The sequence below is a fragment of the Mesocricetus auratus genome, unplaced genomic scaffold (genome assembly GCF_017639785.1).
Source record: "Mesocricetus auratus isolate SY011 unplaced genomic scaffold, BCM_Maur_2.0 Super-Scaffold_100018, whole genome shotgun sequence".
Classification (NCBI taxonomy): Eukaryota; Metazoa; Chordata; class Mammalia; order Rodentia; family Cricetidae; genus Mesocricetus; species Mesocricetus auratus.
The window spans coordinates 23472839-23497353 of NW_024429199.1; the positions used below are offsets into that span (position 1 = coordinate 23472839).

General features: G+C 42.1%; 1 long non-coding RNA gene across 1 annotated transcript; it reads left to right on the forward strand.

The window, feature by feature from the left end:
* The first annotated feature begins 12055 nt into the window (after positions 1 to 12055).
* On the forward strand, positions 12056 to 15513 carry LOC121132794. Its single transcript, XR_005869420.1, has 2 exons — positions 12056 to 14261; positions 15340 to 15513. It is a non-coding gene; the product is annotated as an uncharacterized LOC121132794 (long non-coding RNA).
* The last annotated feature ends 9002 nt before the right edge of the window (positions 15514 to 24515 follow it).

Genomic DNA, 24515 nt, shown 5'->3' on the forward strand with positions numbered 1-24515 from the left:
CGCTCCCAGTCACGTGCTTCCTCCAGAAAGGCTCCACAATCTGAAACTTCCACAACCTTTCCAAACAGTACCACCAACTGGGTACCAAGTGTTCACCCAAGTTACAAATGATGAGAACATTTATCACCAGGGCATGCATGTCTAGTAGATATTGTAGTAGGTGGATAAAATGGAACAATGAAATGTTAAAAACAATGCTGTGAAATGATATTAAAAGGCATGGAAATGTTCATGACATTTGAGTCACAAAGTACAAGACACAAACTTGCTATGAGAACACATTTATAAATATCAACATACTTCTAACAGAAAATAAGTGCTTTTTCTTAAATTTAAAGGTATTTATTATTTTTTAAATTGTTTTCTTCATACATTGTGTCCTGTAGTTGTTAAAAGCAAAGCAGCTAAGCTTTGACTCATGGGAAACCAATAGGAGGCTGCACAAGGACGAGAACTGAGTGACTTGGCAATGGGAAAGAGGTGATGCGAGACCAGCACTCCTCAGGCTTCTTTTGGCCCCTACAGGCTGCCTTGGAACATTTCTGCCCTACTGGTGGCCACTTGTTTTTCTTTTCCTGTTAATATGTTTGCTCTGTCTCTACTGTGGCTTACATGTTTCTTTGGAAGTCCTGATTCATGTCAGGATACCATTTCAGCATTTATGTTAAATGGTCCATGGACCTTGCTGTTTCCAGGGTATTTCTCCTTACTTAAAAATCACTATGAAAAGAAATCAGAATGAAGCAAGATGCCTCCGACTTCCCCATCCTCCAGCTTCTGTTTGTATCCAGGCTGTGTCAGATGTCACCGGCCAACAAATGAGCTGGTTGTCTTTGCCTCAAATGCTGACTCCATACAATTTACTTGGACTAATTAGGGTAACATTACAGGCTTCCTTTGACTATTGATGTAACCATTGTAAAAGCTGGTGGGAAAAAGTATCAGAATTTGTTCCTAGTAAATATGTATCATTGGAAATCCAGAAAATAAAAGAAACAACAAAAGTTAATTTAGCAAGAAAGCCCACTTTACTCAGATTAGAAGTTTGGTATTGAAATAGCCAAATGCCAATAACAAGTTGGAAGTCTAGAAGTATATCATTCAGGCCACTGGGTAGTTGGCTGAGAATTGAAAAGAGCCACTCATAAAAACTTCCCAGTGTGTTTAATATGAAACTTTTTTCCTTTTAAGATAGGACCTGAGTATGTCGTTCTGGCCATCATGTAACTCATAAATACACCAGGCTATTCTCAAAACTGACAGCTTTTTACCTACCTCTGCCTCCTGAGCAGTTGGATTAAGGATGTGTGCCACCATACCCTGCTGATAACTCTCAGACAGTGGGACTAAACACAGGAGCCATCTGCTAATATGCTACACTTTTGCTTCAAGAGATTTAGTGCAAGTCTTTACATAATTAAAGTAGAAGATAGAAAAATATGATTTAAGATGCAGTTTAAATACTGTGGTCTGAATTTTATAAATACAAATTTATCATAAGGTTAATTTAGTCGTGTTCTACCTTTTGAGAAGGTTTAGTTTTCATAAATTCTAAATTGCAATAATCTGCATTGACCAGTTATTATGATTTGTCAAGTGGCTCCAAATATCTTATTATAAGCCACAAATCTTACTGATTCATAAACTGAATTAGAAATTTAAGTGAAGCTCTCATTTCATATGTGTGTGTAATTCTTTGCTTGAATAAAACAAATGTGAATCTTTTTTTTTAAAAGAGAATTGAACCAGGCATGGTGATGCACACCTTCAGTCCCAGCACTTGGGAATCAGAGTCAGGTGAATCTCTGTGATTTTGAGGCCAGCCTGGTCTACAAAGAGAATTCCAGGACAGCCAGTGTTGTTACACAGAAATCCTGTCTGGAACATCCCCAACCAAATTTATTTATTTATTTTATGGTTTTTTTGCATGTATATCTGAGTATATGTATATGCACTATGTATGTGCTTGTACCCATGGAAGACAGCTGAGGGTATATGATGCCCTGAAACCAGAGTTAAGGATGGTTGTGAGCAATTATTGCTCTTAACTACTGAGAAATCTCTCCAGTGCTCACAAGGAAACATTGTCCATATTTCCAGGTACGTTATGGAAATCCTCTAAATATGACAAATATAGATACTACCTCCTATGGTCACTGTTTCATTCTGCATGTGGGAATTGGATTCTATGACATTACTCCTTTTCAATTATATGTAAGAAACATTTCAATGGGAGTGAACATAATACTACTTGGTCATTCCACTATTCAGAAACCATGATGAAAATTCCCAGTGTACCTTAAAGTATGTTAGCATTAGATTAGAGATAAAGGACACAAGATCTAATTTGAGGGAAGTTAAAGTTTAGTGGAGGACACAGACAAGAGATCATTACACCATGTTCTTGCCTAAAAACCGCTTAGAGTGTTCCAGTAGGCCTATTCATTACCTCCCCTCTCTTTTGGTGGCCATTCATATATTAATATTTTTCTGAACATTCAAATGTTTCAACACTCTTGTTTTGGGAATCTTTTCAGGATAGAGTAACAACACATTATTATAGAATTAATGCAATATGTATACATGCACACAAATGAATGCATGCATAATTTCTACCGATGTGAAACATGATATGAAATTCTTACCAAACAATACTTATGCATTATTTCTTGCTAGATGAGAACTGTTGTATTCAACTCTGACAGCAATAAAGGTGTTTCATCAATCCATCTTATGAAGTAGTGGTACCCATATAATGCAACCAACCAAACACTTTATAAAGTTTAATGTTCTCATCTCATTTAGAAACACTCACTAAATACTGTGAGTGTATGTGTATAAACATATAAATATATATGCATTTAACCAAGAGTAGTGCTTTTTATGTTTAGGGTAAAAAATGTACTCTCGTTCAGATCATGATAATTCAGTGTCCTATACTCATCTTGTTTAAATTCCTCCTCTTTCCTACTTTCAGGATCAACTTACAAGTCATTTTGCAGTGCCCTGGGTCATCTTATTTTGTAGATAAAAATCACTTAATACAAAATGAAAAAAAGAGAGAAAAGAAAATTGATATATGAGCTAACCAGCTCCTTGATGGGCAATGAACACAGCTGAAGGAATTTTCTTGATGATCCGTTTCATTTCCTAGTTCTACAACTTCGAGAAAGATAACCTTCCAAAGAATTCGCTGAGAAAGTTCTCTTGTAATGTAATTGGTGGAATTCAGTCTCAATTAAAATCAGACCTTTCTGCTCACAGTCTGACTTGAGAAGGAGACTGGAATCTGCCCTTTTGGATAAGGGTCTGAGCCACCAAATTCATTTTGAAAGACAGAAAAACATGAGTGGAATAAAAAAACCAAACAAACAAGCCCATCTTCAAAAAATATATTACTACACTTTAAGATAAATAAAATGGGTGTTTGGGGAAGATAAATGAAGTTTTTCAGTTGTATGAAAACAAAATGCATGGCCACTTATGCGACCCCCGGGAAGGGACCCCCGACCCGCGGGGGTGAGGTGATGAGGGTCGCTACTAATTTAGTGGGCCTTCACGAGCAGATCCGATCTGGAAAGTGAACTTCAAGAGGTTAATGGAAACAGGCTCAAGACAACGTTCGCTGATCAAGAGCCTTTATTTTTTGGGGCGCGCTGGAATTTATAGAGGAAGGACCTCAGGGGGTGGTACAAGCATGTCAATCAAGTCTCAATTCAAATATACACCAAATACGGTAAAGACAAAGCTGTAATTTTCCATCAGTCATTAGTTGCATTCCACAAATGCTTGTCAGCGTAAGTCAGGTGCAGGAATTAGGGAGGGGTAGGAAGTGTACAGCAGAACGCTATAATCTTGTTAACAAAGACAATTGCTCTGTAAGGGTATTTCCCTGGCTAGGCGGGTGGGCTGCCCTGTGTAAATTTAACTTTAATGGTTAGCCTTTTCCTTTGTCTCAAGGGCATGTGTGCTCGCAGTCACGTAGGCGGAAGGCCAAGAAACGGTTGACAGACTCCATTTTGTTCAAGGTTCTAGCAGTCCCCAACATCTCCCCTTTTCTATATAGTAAAAGAAGAGAGCAGTTGGGTGAAGTGCCTGGCTTAGGTTACCTGGTGGGCTTCCAGTTCTGGACATGGCGAGAGAGGATACGAATTAAGTTTTTGCCGGCAATGTTTAGAGAGCCATGTTTGCTCCCAGATTCTGGCACCAAGCTATCCCCGTCTTAAGCATCTCCACAGCCTGGAGCAGAGTGAACGCGGGCGGTTGGCCAGGTACTCAAACTCCTGAAAGCTCAAAGGCTGGAATGTAGGTTTGTCTACAGCCTCAGGTTCTTCGGGGTCTTGTTGAGAGAGCTGCTGATAGTGAACCTGAACTGAATTTTTGGTAGCTCTCATCAACCTGATTTTTAACAAAACCAGTAAGGCGACGAAATGCCCAAGGACCAAAGGAAATAAGTAACATAAGGCCAATAAAAGGTCCTAACAAACTAGGCAGCAAAGTCGATAGCCAGGGAGAGGTAGAAAACCAATTTTTGTACCAAGATTCACTTTGATCCAAATTTCTTTTTGTTTCTTCCAGACTCTGTTCAACTCTTCTGATACTATCTCTAACTAATCCTGATTTGTCTTTGAAAAAGCAACATTCCTCTTTAAGGGCGGCACAAACTCCTCCCTCCCGCAAAAAGGCGAGGTCGAGACCTCGGCGGTTTTGTTGTACCACTTCAGCTAAGGAACCAACAGTTTGTTCCAAGTAATCTAAACCTCTTTTTAGCTCATCTACGTCTCTAATAACAGTGCGGGTTAGAGCATTAATAGAGTCCTTTGTGTGGATTAGGGAGTAAATTCCTGTGCCAGCACCTGTCGCACCCAGACCAACCAATATGGCTAGTGTGAGGGCGGTGACCGGCTCTCTTTTTTGGCGAGAGAGAGTTACAGTTGGATCACTTTGGGGCAATAAATCAGATTCAGGGCGAACAGTCAATTTGGGCACAAGTACAACAAGGACGCAGTAGTCCTTGTGCGCAAGAAAAACATCTACAATAATATGTGGGGATAACCCTGTGGAGCAAGCAAAAAAGGTGAGGTTGGGGGCAATAAGAAAGGAAGCATGAGCAGCAACTTGCATGGTTTGAGTACATGCTTCTAACAGCGGGGTGGGGGGAAGCATACGTGGTCCCAAAAGGCAGAGTCCAGATCCCACGACCTGTCCTAAGGTCATGCCACGTGGTTGTGGCTGCGTGCCCCAGCGAAGCAGATTGGTGTCGTTGGTGTAGATGGGTGAGCCGAAGGCTGCAATTCCTTCGTAGAATGGAGGGATGGGAGAATAGCAAATCCAGCAGCGCTCATAGGTGGTGTTGGAGAGTGCCTGGGCTGAGGTGTTGACCATCTGAAGAATGAGGTCCTCGGTGGAGACTGGACCGGCGGGCATGGTGGGTTGATAAACAGTGGTGGCGGCAGCGGGAGCTAGAGAATGGAGATTAGGAAGAGGGCGAGGGGCGGCAGCCTTGGGTAGGAATGAGCCACCGCCAGAGGGGTATAAAAAAGGATTGGGGCCAACAGCAATAGGGCGAAAGGAAGGGATTTCTTTCAAAAGTCTAATGGAAAAGGTGAGGCCTGGGTCCGTGCCAGAAACATATAGGCGTAGACCCCAGTAAGCTCCTCGGGAACCTTCCCAGAGGAACCTTTTTCCTGCAGCCGTAAACTGGATATGCAGGAGGTTGCACCAACTGCGTGAACAAAGGGGATTAAGTGGTGGTGGGCCAGAATTAAGCTGTCTGGCCGGGGGATGTAAGGAGGGAAACTAAAATTCAAAAGGAGAAATGGAAGAAGTAGCAGGCGATGTGGCGTCATCTTTACTGGGAGTTTTGTTATCAACAGCATCTGAAAGAGAAAACAAGAGATTCCTCAGGGGCTTTTTCCCTGGGAGGGTTATAAAGCTTGACCAGTTTGTCTGGAAGCCAGCGTTTCTCCATTGCTGGTGTTATAAAAGCAAGCATGTTCTTTTCCCCAGATAAGGACTGGGTGAGGACCGAGCCATTGGCCCGTGTGCACATCCTTCCAAAGTACCTGTCGAAAGTTTTCACAGGTGGAAGGGTGCCAGAGCCGATCAGCAGCTGATTGGCCATTGTTGTCCAGAGAGAGAAAGTTGAGCACAAAAAGTGCATGATTTAAAAGTAGGCGATGCTTGCCTTTGCGAGCGTACAGGGTTTTGCTTTCGGAAGAAAGCTTAAAGAGCATATTTTTTAAGGTCTGATTAGCTCGCTCTACAACTCCCTGTCCTTGAGGGTTAAAGGGAATTCCTGTTTTGTGGGTAATGCCAAATTTTTTACAAAAATCCTTAAATTTGGAACTAATGTACCCTGGGCCATTGTCAGTTTTAATGGCGATAGGGACAGGAATAATAGTAAAACAATGTAAAATATGGGCAATAACGTCTTTGGTGGCCTCTCCTGTTTGGAGAGAGGCACAAACAAAGCCACTAAAGGTATCCACCGTAACATGAATATATTTAAGATTACCAAAGGCAGAATAATGAGTAACATCCATTTGCCAAAGCTCACCAGGCACAAGACCACGGGGGTTGACTCCTGTATGAGGCTCAGGCAAAAGGGAAAGGCAAGCTTTGCATGATTTAACTATCTCTCGAGCCTGTTCTCGAGTGATGGAATATTGTAGCCTAAGCGTTTGTGCATTAAGGTGATGTAATCTATGAGCTTGTTGTGCTAACTGTAAAGAGTTAGACTGATCAAGAACAGCTAGAAGTCGTGTAGCCTTATCAACTGAATCATTTCCTTCAGCCAGAGGGCCAGGAAGATCAGTGTGTGCTCTAATGTGAGCAACAAAAAATGGGTTGGTGCGAAGTAAAAGGAGTTCCTGTATCTTGGCAAAAAGGGCAGAGGCAGGGGTAGAGGGCTTAATATAAGGGACTGTTTCTAAAAGAGGAAGGGACGCTGCAATGTAGCAGCTATCTGTATACAAATTAAAAGTCTGGGGAACTAACTCAAAAACTTTAACTATCGCAGCAAGTTCGACAAGCTGTGCCGAGGTGTGCTGTGTGGGCACTTGATGAATAACGCCGTCCACCTTAAAGGCAGCCATGCTGTTAGAACTGCCATCTGTAAAAACTAAGGAGGCATTAGGAATGGGCTGAAGTTTGGTAATCTTCGGAAAAACAACAGGGTGCAAGCGCAAAAACTGAAGCAATTTATTTGGGGGATAGTGGTTATCCATGGTGCCTGAAAACCCTGAAGTGAAAACGACCCATTCTTGATGGTTTTCCATTAGCCATTGAAGTTCTGGCTTGGTGTAAGGAACAATAACTTTAGTGGGTTGGCAACCAAAAAGCTTAACAGAGGCTTCACAGCCTTGTATAAGGAGCTGAAGTACTAAATGGGGATACGTGGCTAGCACCTTGTTAGGGGATGAGGGAAGATGTATCCAAAAAGAGGGGCTAGCTGCCATAAGACCGCAGTGGGCGCAATGGCAGTGGGACAAACAATAAGGTTGAGGGGTTGGGCGGCATCATAGTAAGTGATAAACTGATTTTGAATTGCAGTATTAACTATTGCCAGGGCTTTGGCTGCCTCGGCGGTAAGCCGCCGTGGGCTGTTGGGGTTGGAGTCTCCTTTAAGGATGTCAAATAGAGGTTTTAAATCACCGGTAGACACCTGTAAATAGGGCCTAAGCCAGGTGATGTCACCCAAGAGGCGCTGAAAGTCATTGAGTGTTTTAAGATGATGTGTGCGAATTTGGACCTTTTGGGTTTTAACCTGATTAGGAAGTAATTCAAAACCAAGAAAAAGCTGCGGAGGGTGGACCTGTATTTTATCTTCTGAAATATTAAATCCTCTAAGTTGTAAAGTGTTAATAAGATCTCTTGCAGCCTGTTGGACAAGTAACTCATCGTTACAGGCCAATAAAATGTCATCCATATAATGAATGAGATAAATCGAAGGGTAAAGAATTCTAAATGGATCTATAATGGAGGCAACATACTTTTGACAAAGGGTAGGGCTATTGGCCATGCCTTGAGGTAAAACCTTCCATTGGTATCTAGGGTTGGGGCCAATACAATTTGTTAAGGGCACGGAGAACGCAAAACGCTTACAGTCCTCAGGGTGTAGAGGGATAGAAAAAAAGCAGTCTTTTAGGTCTAAAACAATTTTAAAGCTACCTTTGGGAATAGCAGAGGGGCACGGGAGCCCAGGTTGGGTGGCTCCCATGGGTACCATGGTTTTGTTAATTTCTCTTAGATCATGTAAAAGTCTCCACTTGCCTGTTTTCTTTTTGATAACGAAAATAGGGGTATTCCAAGGGGATGTGGAGAGTTCTATATGGCCAGCATTGAATTGCTCCTGCACAAGCTGCTGGGCCGCTTCTAGTTTTTCTCTAGCTAGAGGCCACTGCCCCACCCAGACAGGATCATCATTTATCCAGGTGATTTTATCTGCCTGGGGCGCAGGGGAGGCAGTGACCGCTACTGAAAATTTTGAGCAGGGGGCTGTAGCCAAGGCCTGCTCTATCTAATTTTATGGGAGGGTTAACAGGTCGTGATATGCCCTGTAAATTCTTTCCAAGACCTTTAGTTGGGGTGTATCCCTGTGCAAGCATTTGTTTTACTGCTGCTGGGTTTTTACATTTTATAATGTAAACTCCCATCTGTTCCATAATATCCCGGCCCCACAAATTAATAGGCAAGTCAGGAATAATGTAGGGGCGAACAAGACCTGTGTCTCCATCTTCATCCTGCCAGACTAACCTGTTAGCACTAATGAGGACCTTTTTGACAGAGCCCGCCACCCCAGAAACAGTATCAAAAGAGGAAACCGTAGCCCATTCGGGGGGCCACTGGGTAGGGGAGAAGCACGTGGTGTCAGCCCCAGAATCTAATAGGCCAGAGAAGATTTTTCCCTCAATATTAATAGATAGCGGGGGTCGGACCCGGCACATGGCGCGGACCCAAAAAATCTCAGAGGAGCCAGGGAAGGTGATACCTCGATCTTGTGACAAGGCGGGGAATTGGGCATTCATGGGTAGAGGGAGAGCCTGGGCAATGCGTTGGCCAGGGACAATTTGTACGGGGTGATAGGGGGCCACCGCAAGGAGCATGATTTCTCCTGTGTAATCATTATCCACCAAAGAAGGTTGGACAATAAGGCCTTTGATGGTTGCAGAGGCTCTGCCAATAACCATAAAAAAAGTATTGGAGGGTGGGGGTCCATAGACTCCAGTGGGTATAACTTGTACCCCATCCTCGGGTTTTAATATCCTTGGGGAGGAGGCACAGAGGTCCAATCCTGCACTGCCGGCGGTGGCCCTGACAAGGGAGGTTGCTGTGGGGGCAGCATACTGCGAGGCACCAAAGGTTGGCTTGCTGGTGCATGCTGCAGGGCTGCAAACTGTGCTGGCTGGGGTGGGGTTTGTAGTGAATGCTGGTAAGGGCCAAACTGGTGGCGGGACCGGCTGTTCCCCGAGGCCGGTTGAAAGTTGGTAAGTTGTGGGACCCGGGGCTGGTCCCGCAACCCGTTTCCCTGAACAAGGGGCAAGGGGTTGCCTTCAATGTCATGTGTGGAGCGGCAAGCCGAGACCCAATGGCGGCCGCGGCGGCACCGAGGACAAGGGGGAGGGCGGGGAGCCAAATTGCCTGTCTGCGGTGCTAGGGCCTGCCGCTGGGGACAGCGGGGGGCAAAGTGGCCAGGGGCACCACACTGAAAGCAAGTCTTTCCTTTGTTCTGCCCTTGAAAAGCAACAAGGGCCTTAGTTATTTTGTGAACAAAGGGATCGGCCTCTCTACATAGGCTGATCATATCATGTAAAGTTTTTCCTTTCAAATTTCCCCTAAGAATATTTTTGCACGTATCATTTGCATTTTCAAAAGCCAACTGTTTCACTAAAGTATTATCAGTATCAGTGGAGGGGACACCCAAAATTCTTTCTACAGCTTCAAGGAGGCGGGAAATAAAACTGCTATAGGATTCATCAGGGCCTTGAACAATTTGGGCTAAAGGAGCCGTGGAGGTGCCTGCCCGGGGTAGAGACTTCCATGCTCCCATAGCAGCTAGGGCTGAATTGGCAAGGAGGTTGCGGGGGAACTTCCGTTGCTCAGCAAGTTTATCATAAGGAGCGGAACCAGAGATACGAGCGAATAAGTCATTGTCCCCTCCAGCTAATTCTTTGCAGCGGCTTAAAAAATCAACTTCCCATAATAAATATACCTCCCTTTTCAGTGCGGTCTTCGCTACACCCCTCCATTCAAAAGGCATGACAACTCCGCCGCCCCCCACAGATTCAAGGCATGACAAGGTGTAGGGGGCCATAATGCCATAGGTATTAACTGCCTTGAAAAGCTCATGTAGGTCTTTTTTGTTAATAACCCTATACTCTAAGAGCTGTTCGTGAACAGGGCGGTCAGGGAGGTCTAATCCTCCCGCTGTGCCTCCCTCATCAGGAGTGGGGTCTGGCTCAATGGCATCGGGGTCGGGATTTTGGCGAGCCGCTTCTTCGGCTCGAACTGCCTGTCTAGTGCGTGGTCGCCCCTGTGCCGCAGGAAGAGGTCTAGTAGGGGGAGGCGGTTCGGCTCCTTCCCCTTCAGGGCCAAAAAGAGGGAACTGGAGTTTAGGTGATGCTGAAGAGAAGAGCTGTGAAAACTTGTCGCTGAGAGCTTGAACGAGAGAGGAAGCAAGAGAATCGACAGTGGAGGAGTATTTGGGAGCAACAGATCGAGGGGGATCAGGGAGCGAGGAAAGATCATAGGGAGGAGGTCTCCTGGCCAGAGAGACCTCGCGCCCGAAGGCCTGAAGGTAGGCAGCAGCCTCTTCCTCTAGCTCCTGGGCATCCCCAGGATCGAGAGGTTCCTCAGTAGGAGCAGAGGCGACAGCCCGTAGGGAGGGGTAGATGCCACCGGTGGCTGAAGAGCGAGCTTTAGGGGCAAATGAGGTAGGTTGATCAGGAGGAGAAGGTGGAAGCTTATCAAAGTCAGAGTTAGCAGAGGAAGAGGAACAATCTTTAGAAAGATCAGCGACAGAACTTGCTCTGGAGCTGGCACGAGAGCACCCTCGGGAAGCAACCTCTAGATGTTGTTGGGCATCTTTAAGAATTTGTTCATTTCGGGGCTTTCCTTTGCGTTAACAATGATACCTTTTAAGAGATCCCAATACTGTTGCATAATCTTTTTATCACTTTCAGAGCCTTTGGTTTCGAAATAATTAGTTAATTCAGCCCCGACCCGTTCCCAAGTACTGCAAACTATTTTTGGGCAGGTAATGACAAACCAGGGACAAACTTCATGTACAAAAAGCAAAAACTTAAGTAAATCTTTTTTCTTAACCTCAATGTTTCTATCTCTTAATTCTTCTTGAATTCCTTTAATAAATCTAGCTTCTTTGCTGATACTAGTCCCCATTTTCGCGGGACGGATGGGACGGCGGTGTTAACCTAGGTCATTAGACTAACCCTACTCTGCGCCACCCGGATGGGGCTTACCTGACGCCTTATGAGTGGGCTCCGGACTCGTCGCGCCTCTGCCGTCCGATCGGTGGTCTGTAACTCGTGTCCCACGTGGGCGCCAGTTGCGACCCCCGGGAAGGGACCCCCGACCCGCGGGGGTGAGGTGATGAGGGTCGCTACTAATTTAGTGGGCCTTCACGAGCAGATCCGATCTGGAAAGTGAACTTCAAGAGGTTAATGGAAACAGGCTCAAGACAACGTTCGCTGATCAAGAGCCTTTATTTTTTGGGGCGCGCTGGAATTTATAGAGGAAGGACCTCAGGGGGTGGTACAAGCATGTCAATCAAGTCTCAATTCAAATATACACCAAATACGGTAAAGACAAAGCTGTAATTTTCCATCAGTCATTAGTTGCATTCCACAAATGCTTGTCAGCGTAAGTCAGGTGCAGGAATTAGGGAGGGGTAGGAAGTGTACAGCAGAACGCTATAATCTTGTTAACAAAGACAATTGCTCTGTAAGGGTATTTCCCCTGGCTAGGCGGGTGGGCTGCCCTGTGTAAATTTAACTTTAATGGTTAGCCTTTTCCTTTGTCTCAAGGGCATGTGTGCTCGCAGTCACGTAGGCGGAAGGCCAAGAAACGGTTGACAGACTCCATTTTGTTCAAGGTTCTAGCAGTCCCCAACACACTTACTTCATTCTGGCTAATAATGTAGTAAGGTTAAAGAAATTAGTGAGTTATTTCCTGAAAAAAGAAGGCTGAAATAATGTCATTTTAAGTTAGGGACTTAAAGATCATTATTTATATCTATGTTTTGACTTGTATAGCAGTTAAAAATGTTCCTGACAGTAATAGTTATACAGTATATTCTGATCACAGTTTCCCATGCCCTATCTGCTCCCTATCTCTCCACCCATCCAACTCCATGCATTCTTTCTCTTCCCCCAACTCTCTCTTTAGAAAGCAAACAGGTAAGTAGAAAAGAAAATAAACAACAACAACAATAATAAATCAAAAAATCACAGAGGATATATTCCAAGACACACGGGCACACAGTACACATACAAACACACACACACCATTAAAATGCAAAATTGAAAACCGTAATATAAAAGCAAAAGACTGGCAAGAACACACACACACACAAAAATGCCCAAACAAATTAACATGAGACAAAGAAAGTCCACAAAAACACCACTGAGTTCTTTTCGTGTTGTTTGTTGACTGCCGGGCACAGGGCCTGCCCTTAAGAGTGAGACTGTTAGAGAAAACGGATTTTTCCTTTGCAAGCAGTTGTCAAGTGGAGAGAGCTTCTTGGGTGGGGATGGGAGCTCATGCCCACATCCCCACTTCAGTGCGGGGACTCTATGTGTAGGGCCTGTGTGTGCTGTCTGAGTCTCTGTTAGCTCATCCTGTGTGCATCCATTCCATTGTGCTTGGAATACAGTGTTCTTGCTGTCATCCATCCCCTCTGGCTCTTACAACCTGTCTGTCTACTCTTCTACATAGCTTTCTGAGCCCCGAGAGGAGGAGCTTGATGAAGCTTGGGACCGAGTGTTCCAAAGCTTCTCACTCTCTGCACGTTATCCGGTTGTCCCCACCAAGTTGAATGGGAGTGATGAGAGAGTGGGAGAACAGATGCATGGTTTCAGTTATGTGACATGTCTGCCCCCATTTTGTGTTGTGCGTACAATACCCACCGGCGCTCTGACTTTGGTTTCTCTCTAAAGCAGTTTCATTGGTGAATCGTCTTTGTGTGTTAAAATCTTATTTTCTGACTAGAGCTTATCTCTGTCCACTGCAGGGTGAATCCTTAAGCTTCCTGACTCGAAACCTCCTCAGGCAGAATGAAAACACCTTGTGCTCTCTGTTCCACTGTAGCATTTTCAAGAGAAGTGAGAAAAAATGTGGGAGGAAGTTGAATCCACAAATCACTCCCCTGAGGTCGTACTGATTTGACACACTCAGGCAACTTCTTCCAGACACTGGTGTCAGATGGTTTCTGATAGTTTGGACTGGGAGATAAGAGAGAAGGGAAGATGTTCACAGTCTTTCCCTCCGTGTCCGTGGTATCCTCAGCAGTCACATTATCTCTTCCATCGGTCCAGCCTCACCAACCCTATCTGCGATTTTACCTTCTGAGTGATCCTTCTCATTGCCTTCTACAACAGCCTCTTCTTCCTTTCGTTAATTAGTCTGTGGGCTTCTTATCTGAAGTTTGGTTTCTCAAGTTCTTTGTCAACCTCATACAGTGTCCTATATTAAAATCATTTGACAGATTTGTTTCTGGTTTGGACTTACTTTTTAAAAGTACCCATTGAGTACAATTTCCCAGGGTTACATATTTCTTGGGGAGGGGTTGGAAGGAAGCTAAGATAAATCAAAACTATTGCTTGCATGTTGCAAAAGTTAAAAAATATCTTTTCCCTCAGTTATACTAAACAGTTTAGCAGATTCATTTTTCTTTCTAATTGAGTAATGTTTTGGATTCATGTTGGTGTAATTGAATCCCACAATCACTGTCTCTCCTACAGTTGCTGAGAAAGTCTACTCAAAGCACATAATTTGGAACTGAGTGATTACTTGGATGTCTACAACTGTCTGGGAGGACATTTTGGCTTCCATCATGCCACTAGACATACTGCACATAAAAATGGATAGTACAGTGTTGACTGTCTAAAATATTTGGAATTGTGATTTCACTGGAAGTGAGTCAAGAAGAACGAAGGCGAAGGGAGGAAAGAGAGAGAGAGAGGAAAAAGGCCACTTTGAAACATGGATAATTTGAAGCCAGGCTCCACTGCAAACTGCCTTGAGTAAGTCATCCTCACACATTGATCCTAGCATTAACTAAATGAAATGTGCTCGGTGGGCATTGGTGGTGCATGCCTTTAATCCCAGCACTGGGGAGGCAGAGGCAAGTGAATCTCTGTGAGTTCGAGACCAACCTGGTCTACAAAGAGCTAGTTCCAGGACAGCCTCCAAAGCCACAGAGAAACCATAAATAAATAAATAAATAAATAAATAAATAAATAAAGGAATAAATGAAATGTGTATGAGGTCAGGTACAGGACTGCCAAAGCCACAGAGAAACCATAAATAAATAAATAAGGAATGAAATGTGCATGACGTCAGGTACAGGACTGCCAACAGCAGAAGACTGAATTCTTCCAGTTTCAACATAAAGAACAACTTATTTTGTCATACACCTGTGTACCCAGGTAGGTGTGCTCTAAGACATCCACTCTGATATTCAAGAGCTAAGGGGCCATCATAGAGTGCACTTTCTGTTCATTGTCTGTTCACTCTGAACTGTCCTGTAGTCAGGACACATAACAGATGCTCCAACTGCCAATCTTAGCAGAAGAAATCTGGTCTTCTTTGTTTTTTATTTTGTTTTGATTTTTATTTTATAAAATCCTTTCTTAGGGTTATCCCCAGAGAGGTTTAAAGTTGGGCTATAACACTCAGAAATTTACACATATTTTAGAAATAATTTTAACCACAATTTTGGGGATTAGAAAATAATATAGGAGTTTTCTAATCAGAATTAGAATTCTTAACATATGTACAAAGCAAAACATACTTTTCTTATTTTTAAACCTATTTTAGGGTTGAGATGTAAAAAATGTTTGGCATTTTCCACTCTAGGAAATGGAAATAATAAGGTTTATTGGTAATATACTATCTTTGAAGCACTGAGTTATTTTTTATCACTATTTTTGGCAACCAGACACAGTGGTGGTTGATATTAATACCGCACCATCTTATAGATAAGGATATTCGGTACAGATATGCTAGATAATTTTCCTACTCTCTGGTGGTTAATTTGGTAAAGACCTTGGATTTGAACTGACAAAGCTTAATACAGAGTCCCTGTCTTTTATGCCACAGGATGACTGAATGCTCTCATCTGGAATTCACCAATCAAAACGTCCAGGGCTTTATGGATTTCACCACAGTCCTTTCCAACTGCTTTGAAATATCATGGCTATTAGATTCTGTATGTTAAAATCCATTTGGTTTAGAACTTTAAAAAGCAGACATATAAATACTTGAAAAAATCCACTTATGAGTGAGTACATTCTGTGTTTGTCTTTCTGAGTCTGGGTTACCTCACTCAGGATGGTTTTTCTAGTTCCATCCATTTGCTGATAGAACTCCATTGTGTAAATGTATCACGTTTTCCTTATCCATTCTCCATTCTTCATCTGAGGGGCATCGAGGTTGTTTCCAGGTTGTGGCTATTATGAATAATGCTGCTATAAACATTGTTGAGCAAATGTCCTTGTGGTATGATTGAGCGTCCTTTGGGTAAATACCCAAGCGTGGTATCACTGGGTCTTAAGGTAGATTGATTTCCAATTTTATTAGAAACTGCCTTACTGATTTCCAAAATGGCTGTACAGGTTTGCACTCCTACCAGCAGTGGAGAAGTGTTCTCCTGACTCCACATCCTCTCCAATATAAGCTGTCCTCAGTATCTTTGATTTTATTAATTCTGACAGATAAAAGGTGGTATCTTAGAGTTGTTTTGATTTGCACTTCCCTGATGATTAAGGATGTTGAGCAATTCATTAAATGTCTTTTGGCCATTTGAGATTCTTCTAATGACAATTCTCTGTTTAGCTCCCAATTTTTCAATTGGGTTATTTTGTATTTTGATGTCTAGTTTCTTGAGTTCTTTATAAATTTTGGAGATCAGCCCTCTGTCAGACATGGAGTTGGTGAAGATCTTTTCCCACCCTGTTGGCTGACATTTTGTCTTATTGACAGTGCTCTTTGCCTTACAGAAACTTTTCAGTTTCAGGAGGTTCCATTTATCATTGTTGAAAAGAAAACAATTTATCATCAATTCAAGTGGCTCACAAATTCAGCACTTCCTAAATATTCATGTCTTTAAGAGTAATCCTGGAGATTATGTTAGATGTAGATTCTGAGTCCTCATGGCATGGAAGCTCCCAGCTGATACCAGGGTTGCTGTCCTGAGGATCATGGTAACACTGTAAAATGTCAATGATGCTGCACACAGTAACGGTGAACTGACTATGCTCTAGGGCCAACATGTATTAGCTTGTGCAAGTCAACTATCAAATTTTCAGCCATCTCAAAAGCTGGCTGTTTATTTCAGCCATTAGGGACAATTACATTATGGAAATTTAAAATGAAATAATTGCATTAGAAACAAAGGCAATACATACCCAATTCATCACCACTAATTTTTTTTCTTGTCCTGTGTGCTCTTGGGTATTCTTGTTGTTTATTTTTTTCATCTGTTGAAACACTGTACGATGTATCACAGCAAAGAAAGCTCTTCCAACTCTATGTTCAGATTAGAAACCGTAAATCAAATTCTTTGTGATGGGAGTATCAACACCATGAAAAGTAGAAAACATTGTAAATCACATAGCCGCCTAATCTACCCCTGGAAATTTTGATGCTGAAACATTGACCAACATGGCACTATGGTGAGCTTGTAGTTAACATTTTCTTATTTAAAATCTGTCTATCTTCCCAAAATATAGGACAAGTTTGCATTGAGTTTGCAATATGTCAACTTACTCTATTGTTTGGCCTCGATTGTGCCCTCATTACAGTAATTTGTTCTGCATGGTCTGTGCAGTCTCATGTTTTGGCTTTGGCAACTGATCACCACTATTGGACTCTACAACATCTGTTTGAATGGTCATGGGTCCCTGGTCAGAAAAACCAATGAAAAAGAAGTCCAAACCAAAATGCCATGACTTACACTGCTTATAGGCAGTAAACAAGGTAACCAGGGAAAGAAAGCAATTCTCTCACACGGTTGGAATTATTTAGGAAACTGACAAGCAATGAAAGATTGGAGCCATATTTGAATCTTAACTTCAGGGGAGAAAGGTAAGTATTCAGGTTTCTGATGTAGGGTGTTTTGCATGAGTCCTGCTAATTGGCAAGATTGAGTCTTGTAGGGTCAAATGCATGAAGAGAAAAGTGTAATATTCCCTAAAACATCCAATCCACCCCTTTGGTTCATTCTTCCATCATATTTTCACTCAGCAAGATCTAAGTTCAAAGAGCCAGCGATCTCCTTGGCTGCAGCATGAGGAGTGATATTTACATTAAGCCGATGAAACACAAGTAACAGACAAAACATAGGGAGATGTGGGTCTAGGGACTTACAAGAATTCCACTACTTTTTTCTTTCTGTTTGCTTCCCCGGTAAGAGAAGATGGAAAGAAAACCCTCTAAACATGTTTTCTGCATTTCATATTTATGGGAAAATTTCCCACTCTTTCATTATGATTGAAGCCTCAACGATGGTTGGAAGTGCTTTCTTTCTTCATTCCTTTCTCTCTCTCTCTTTCTCTCTTTCTTTCTTTCTTTCTTTCTTTCTTTCTTTCTTTCTTTCTTTCTTTCTTTCCTCCTTCCTTTCTTTCCTTCTTTCTTTCTTCCTTCCTTTCTTTCTTTCTTTCTTTCTTTCTTTCTTTCTTTCTTTCTTTCTTTCTCTAGTCTTTCTCTGTGTGTGCACACACTTGCACACTGCTTTTAAGAATCACAACTTTTGCCCCTTGTGGTGTTGCACACCTTTAATTCCAGCACTCAGGAGGCAGAGGCAGGCGGATCACTGTGAGCTCCAGGCCAACCTGGTGTACAACAGTGAGTTCAGGGCAGCCATGGTGAGATCCTGTCTCACAAAACTTTCCTTCTAGAATGCATTTCCTCCCACCCAGATAAAAGTATTAGCATTTTAGTTGCTAACAAGACAACTGCCCACTTCCGTGGTTGACTGATAGTTTTGAAATCGGTTATCTTGATAAGTTAGTTTTCAGTTGGATGCTCACATAAATTTATGTTTCATGCTGTAACTTAAGCTGATTCTATAGCAAGAGGCATGCTACTAAGGCTCCAGAGATTTCTGAGGCCTCCTCACTGACACTACATTCATGGAGTCTGAATCAGTCCCCTGTTGACCTCTCTGTCATCAGTCTGGGTTCAAGAGCTCCCCCTTGTCTGGTCAGCTGTCTTTGTGGGTTTCACCAGCACGTTCTTGACCCCTTTGCTCATCACTCCTCCATCTCTGTCACTGGGTTCCAGGGAGAACAACAGATTTTTTTTGATGTTTTTGCGACAGAGTTTCTCTGTATTGCTTTGGAGGTTGTCCTGGAACTCACTCTGTAGACCAGGCTGACCTCAAACTCACAGAGATCCACCTGTCTCTGTCTCCTGAGTGCTGGGATTAAAGGCATGTGCCATCAACGCCCAGCGAGAACAACAGATTCTTTTTTTTATTATTATATTTTTTTATTTTATTTTCCAGTTTAAATTTAGATAAGAAACAAGGTTGCTTCACAAGTCAGTTCCAGGTCCCTCTCCCTTTCCCTCCCCTCCTCCCATGCCCTCCCCCCAACCCCCCCCGTTATCCCCTCATTCCCCCATGGGGGTGTCCATAGTCTGTCACTTCATATAGGGCAGGGCCTAGACCCTTCCCCAAGAGTTCAGGGTGAGAGTGCACCTCACAGAGAACAACAGATTCTTAAGGAGACTATATTTAGCTACATTCTCCTGGCTTTTCTATGTATTATTTAATTTACTATTGTATGGGTGAAATTTTTCCATCTTAAAACAGTTAGCCCTCATATTTGGAAATATCTACCTTACTAATGTTTCTATGGGGGTATTATTGTTGCTTTGATTATATTATAATATGTAGAGAGAGAAGCAATGCCTTTACATTTATTTATTTTTAGGTGAAAAAACATTTTTTCCACACAATGTATTCTGATCATGCTTTGGCCCTCCTTCAGTTCCTCCTATGTCCTTACTACCTCCTCATCCACCCAACTTCATGCCCCTTTTTTCACTCTCTTTAGAAAACAAACGAAAAAAAACCCCTCCAAAACCTATAAGAAACCCTCTTTCACATACACACACAAAGCAACAACAGTACCCCCAAAAATCACTAAATCAGAAACTAATATACAGGCAAAGACCAGCAAGAACAAGAAAAAAATGCCAGAACGAAGCAATATGAGACAAAAGTCTACAAAAATACCACTTAGTTTGTTTTGTGTTGGCCATCTACCACTGGGCAAAGGTCTTTCCATAAAGTGTGATTAATATGCTCAAGTGAAACTCCACTGGAGAAAGCTAATGTTTCCTTTGCAAGTGATTGTGAGTTAGAGATAACTTCTTGGTTAGAGGTGGGAACTCAGATCTACTTCCCCCTTTCAGCACTGGGACCCCACCTGGTTTGAACCTGTGCATGCTGCCGCTGTTTCTGAGTTCATGTATGCATCAGTCTTGTGTCTGGAAGGCACTATTTCCTTGGTCTCATCTATCCCCACTGGCTCTTAGAATATTTCTGCATCCTCTTTGGATAGCTCTCTTAACCGTGGTGGGGGTGATTTAATGAACGCATCCCACTTAGTACCTAGTGTTCACTCACTTTGTATATTGTTCAGTAGAGGGTCTCTGTGTTAGTTTCCATCTCCTGCAAGAGAGGCCATGCTTTTTTAAAGGTCATTGAGCCAGGTTGCTAAATACAACAAAACAGATGATTCAGAAGAAAAAATAAAACTGTAGTCTTACATAACTTTCATAATGTATGGGAAATTTTCATTGTAGTTATTCTATGAAGTTTGTCACCATACCACAAATTATCTCTGTAGTGGAGCATCATTGTCCTGCTCTGTTAGTGTGGGCTAATGTTCAGTGACTCATACATCTGTGTATATACTGCACTGTAATTCCCACCCAGTCAGCCAACCAGAGAGCTCCCAAGATGTCTCAGGGCCTCTGAAACATTGCTATTAGACTCTGCCTGGCTGGTGACTCTCTTACCTGGAAATGTGTCCTGCTTATTATTACACTGTCTTGATGGCAGCAGAAATGAAGTAATCTCTAATGTTTTCTAAGAGATTTTCCATGTTGTTCCACACGAACAACTTCTAATCATTCAGCTTGCATTGAGAAGGGGTAGCTACACTCTTCTACTGTAGAGTTGCTAGTTTTTGTTTAAGCATTACTGAGATGTGAGATATCCTCTTGGCCCTCTTTAAAAATTTGTGTTGACACTGAAGTAGAGGGTACTGAAAGCTGAACAAGGGGCATTATGAATTCTTGTTGGTAAATTGTGAAAACAGAGCAGATTCTCATTTCTTATTTGTTTTTTCACTCCCTACAAATATTTTGGATTACGCATTTATTTATGGAGCCCTTTTACATACATATATTAGAAGGAGGCATGTAGGCTGCTCATAGGAGCCTACTGTGGGCATGCAACAAACATTTAAAACAAATCCATTCATGCTTTGAGATTAATGGGAAAAGCAGCGCATTTTAAAATAGTTTTAAAAATATTTTATTCAATATATTTTGATCATATTCTCTCCCCTCCACCTCTCTTCCTACCCACCCTATATCATGTTCTTTCTCTTTTAAAACAAAAATTAAACGTAGCAAAATTTGCAAACACACACACACACACAGACTTCAGACACACAGACACACACAGACACACACAGACACACACAGACATACAGACACACACACAGACATACAGATAACACACACACCACAAACACACACACACACACACACACACACACACACACACACACACACTGTGGAGCCATTCCATGTTGACCACCGACTCCTGAGCATGAGGCTTGCCCTGGAGTATGGTTGATATCACTCCTTTGAAAGAAGAAAAATGATTTTCCTAGTCTCAGCCACTATTAGTTGTAAATAGCTTCTTGGTTAGAGGGTGACTAGTGTGACTTTGTGTCTATTTCCCCCTTCTCGGTGCTGGAATTTTGCCTGGCTTGAGTGTTTGCTGGTCTTGCGCACATTGTCACAGCCTCAGAGATTTCATGTGTGTATCATCCCTGTTTTTATCAGGAAACCATTGTTTCCTTTGTGTCACCTACTGTAACGTGCATTCTTTTCTGCCAGCCTGGTCCTAGAGCTGCATCAGTCTCAAATGAACACACAGGATGCTATATTAACTATAAAGCTATTGGCCGTTAGCTATGGTCTCCTAGTGGCTAGCTCTGACTTAATAATTAACATAATTACTAATACATATTTTTATAAGAACTTATCTTTCCAAGGATGGCATACTGATGTGTTCTTTCCTTCTGGGATCACATGGTGACTCTCTAATCTTGACTACATTTCCCAGAATCCTTCTCGACTCCTAGTCCCACCTATCTTGCTTCCCTATTGGCCAACAATTCATCATCCAATAAGAGAGATGCATTTACAGAATGACATCTTCCATCAACCTACCGCCTCTGTCTCTTAGGGTCTTTCTACCTCCACTTCTGTAGGCATCCCTAAGCCTTGAGGGGAGGGAGGGTTAATAAAGACATCCTATTGGGGCTGACGTCTCCAAAATACCTCACTCTCTGCACATTGCCCAGTTGTGGTTTCTGTGTTAATCACCACCTGCTGCAAGAAGTTTTTCTGATGAGGGCTGAGTGATGCACTGATCTATAGGTATAGCAATATGTCATTAAGAGCTGATTCATTGCGGTGATCGTTTAACAGAATAAAAGCAATAGGCTTTCTCCTGGGATCCATGGCCTATCTAGTCCTAGGTTCTTAACTTCATTAACCATTTCAGGTATGGGTTCCATCTCATGAAACTGGCCTTAAAAATGTTCCTTTCTGGATGGCTATTACAGCTGGTAGTGTAGTGTTCATGGTTGGGTGAGCTTGATGATATTTTTTACCCTCTGGTAGCCTGAATAGTACATTCCAGAGCTATGGATGCTAGTCAGTTGTGTGAAGCTTCTAACTGGGCATCAGCTCAACTTCTCCATGTTCAATGACCTAAGTATGTGGTAACACGGTCTTGCTATCAGGTTGTGAATGGTAGCCAATAGCATTGGTAACAACACATGTTTGGGGGAGGGTCTATAGGACACTTTTAAGCAATGACTCAAAAACCTATTTCTGGTACTATGGATTTTATTTGATAGCATGCAATGTCTGCCATTATATGGCAACTCTATTTAAACTTCTTTTATATATGCATATAATTTAGGAAGCTTCTATATTGGTAGTTTACATATAGCTTTTCAAAAGTCCTTTAGTCTAGTTATCACTCAGCTTACCCTGTCCCCTAATCCAGGCTCCCTTCCCCCTTCTCATTTAATTTAAAAATGACCTAATGTCCAAGATATTTGCCTGGCAAAATCTAAATATCACTTAATGTGGGTAACTAACTGAGAGTTCTATGTGTAGAAGGTTTGCATAAATGTCTTATTGGACTCTTATAGATTCGAGCCTTTGGTGTGATGTTATAGAACTATGTTGGCCAGCAGCAATGTCAGAACTATTCAGTGCTACTCAGTCAAGTAACATAAGCCGTGCTTACTATTTTCAGTTTCTGTGTTGAAAGAAGACAGCTGAAGACCTAAAAATATTAACAGAACCTTTCAGTCTTTTGATTTTTTTGGTTTTCGTGGCAATTTCCAGTAATATTTCTTCCCCCCAGATTTCTTTATTTAAACCCAATGAGATATTGAAAATAAGTAAGAAAAATACAAAATCTTCTTCTCCACCATGTGTGTTTGTGTGTGTATATGTTGAGTGTATGTGTGTGCATGTGTGTGTAGTTTGTATATTTGTGTGTGCTCGTGTGTATAGAGGTCAGAGGCCAATGTTAAGTATCTTCCTTGATAGCTCTCCACATTACATTTTGAGACAGCATCTCTCAACTGAATCTGGTACTCACAACTGGCTATCCAGTCTTGGAACTCTCCTGGCCCCGACACCCCTGTAATAGGCTTATAAAGCTGTAGGATCATCCCCAGTTTCTTTTACGTTGGCTCTGGGAATCTGAACTTAGTCCTAATGATTGAATGGCAGGCATTTTGCCAAGTAAACCACCTCACTCTAACTCCATCTTTGTTTATTTGATAACAACTTTATTGAGATATCATCTTCTACCATCCTTTAAACATTTTTCTCAAGCATGTATTATTGCCAGTTTGAATCTCTTTTCTATTTGGCCACCAGGCTGTTCTGCCATCTCTGAGATGGTGACAGGAAGCATGACTCTGTTCTTTAAAGAATTTAATTTTACTGAGCTGAAATTCATGTTCTTAAGGTTTGGATCTTTGGATATGTACACAGAAGTCTAATCCATTTCTCATGGGGTAAAGCCTTACAAAACCTTCCTAGAAATTTTGAAGTTCTGTGCAGAAGTTAATGCTGAGTACAGTCACTAGTTCTACATTTAGGCTTCTGAATCCAGTCTCTTCCTCAGTCATTTTGGGGTCTTTTTCATTCCATTTTTTTATAGCTACAAGGTCACTTATTTTCAGACATCAGTTTCATTTCCCAGTCTTTCCCTTTTGCATCATTATCTCAAGTGGATAACAGGTTTCTTTCCCCCTAAAATAATATCTAAAAGTTTTTTTCAAATGTAGAGGATTTTAATACTTTTCTTTGAAAAATTTCCAACAAGAATTTTCAAGACTATCATTCCATCTTTTGTGTTTTTGTATGGAGTCAAAAGTTGCAGGAAAGCTTTCTGACATGGATTCATTCTGTGTTTTTAATCACACTACTTTTGGTTTCTGGTGACTTGTGCTGGCATGGTCACAATGCTTGCTCTGAAATGTTTAAAGTCTTCCTTTCTAGATGGTCTATGGCCCCACTTTCTCCAGACTCTCACATGATCTAGGACCCAGTATGTGGCCCCTTTGCCTCAGACTTCACGTCATTTCACCCACCAGTCTTCCCAGGATGGACCTTGGGGCTGGTATTTCTGGCTGCTTTTATTGTTTGATGCCTGAGTATTAGGTTTTTTTTGTTTTGTTTTGTTTTGTTTTTTGTGCAAAAGCATGCTTCCACAAACCAAGACAGCAAAGCAGCATTTTCTTTGCTTCTTGATCATTTAAACCACACGTTTTATAGTTTTCCTTTGTTCTTTGAGTGGCAAACCCGAGAAAAGCACCAAACACTAAACAACAATCCGAGGGTCAACACTCCAGGCACAGCTCAGGCATGAAGCAGCTGTACAGTACAAATACTTGGCTTCTCAGGGCCTCAATTTTCTTTCCACAAAACGAAAC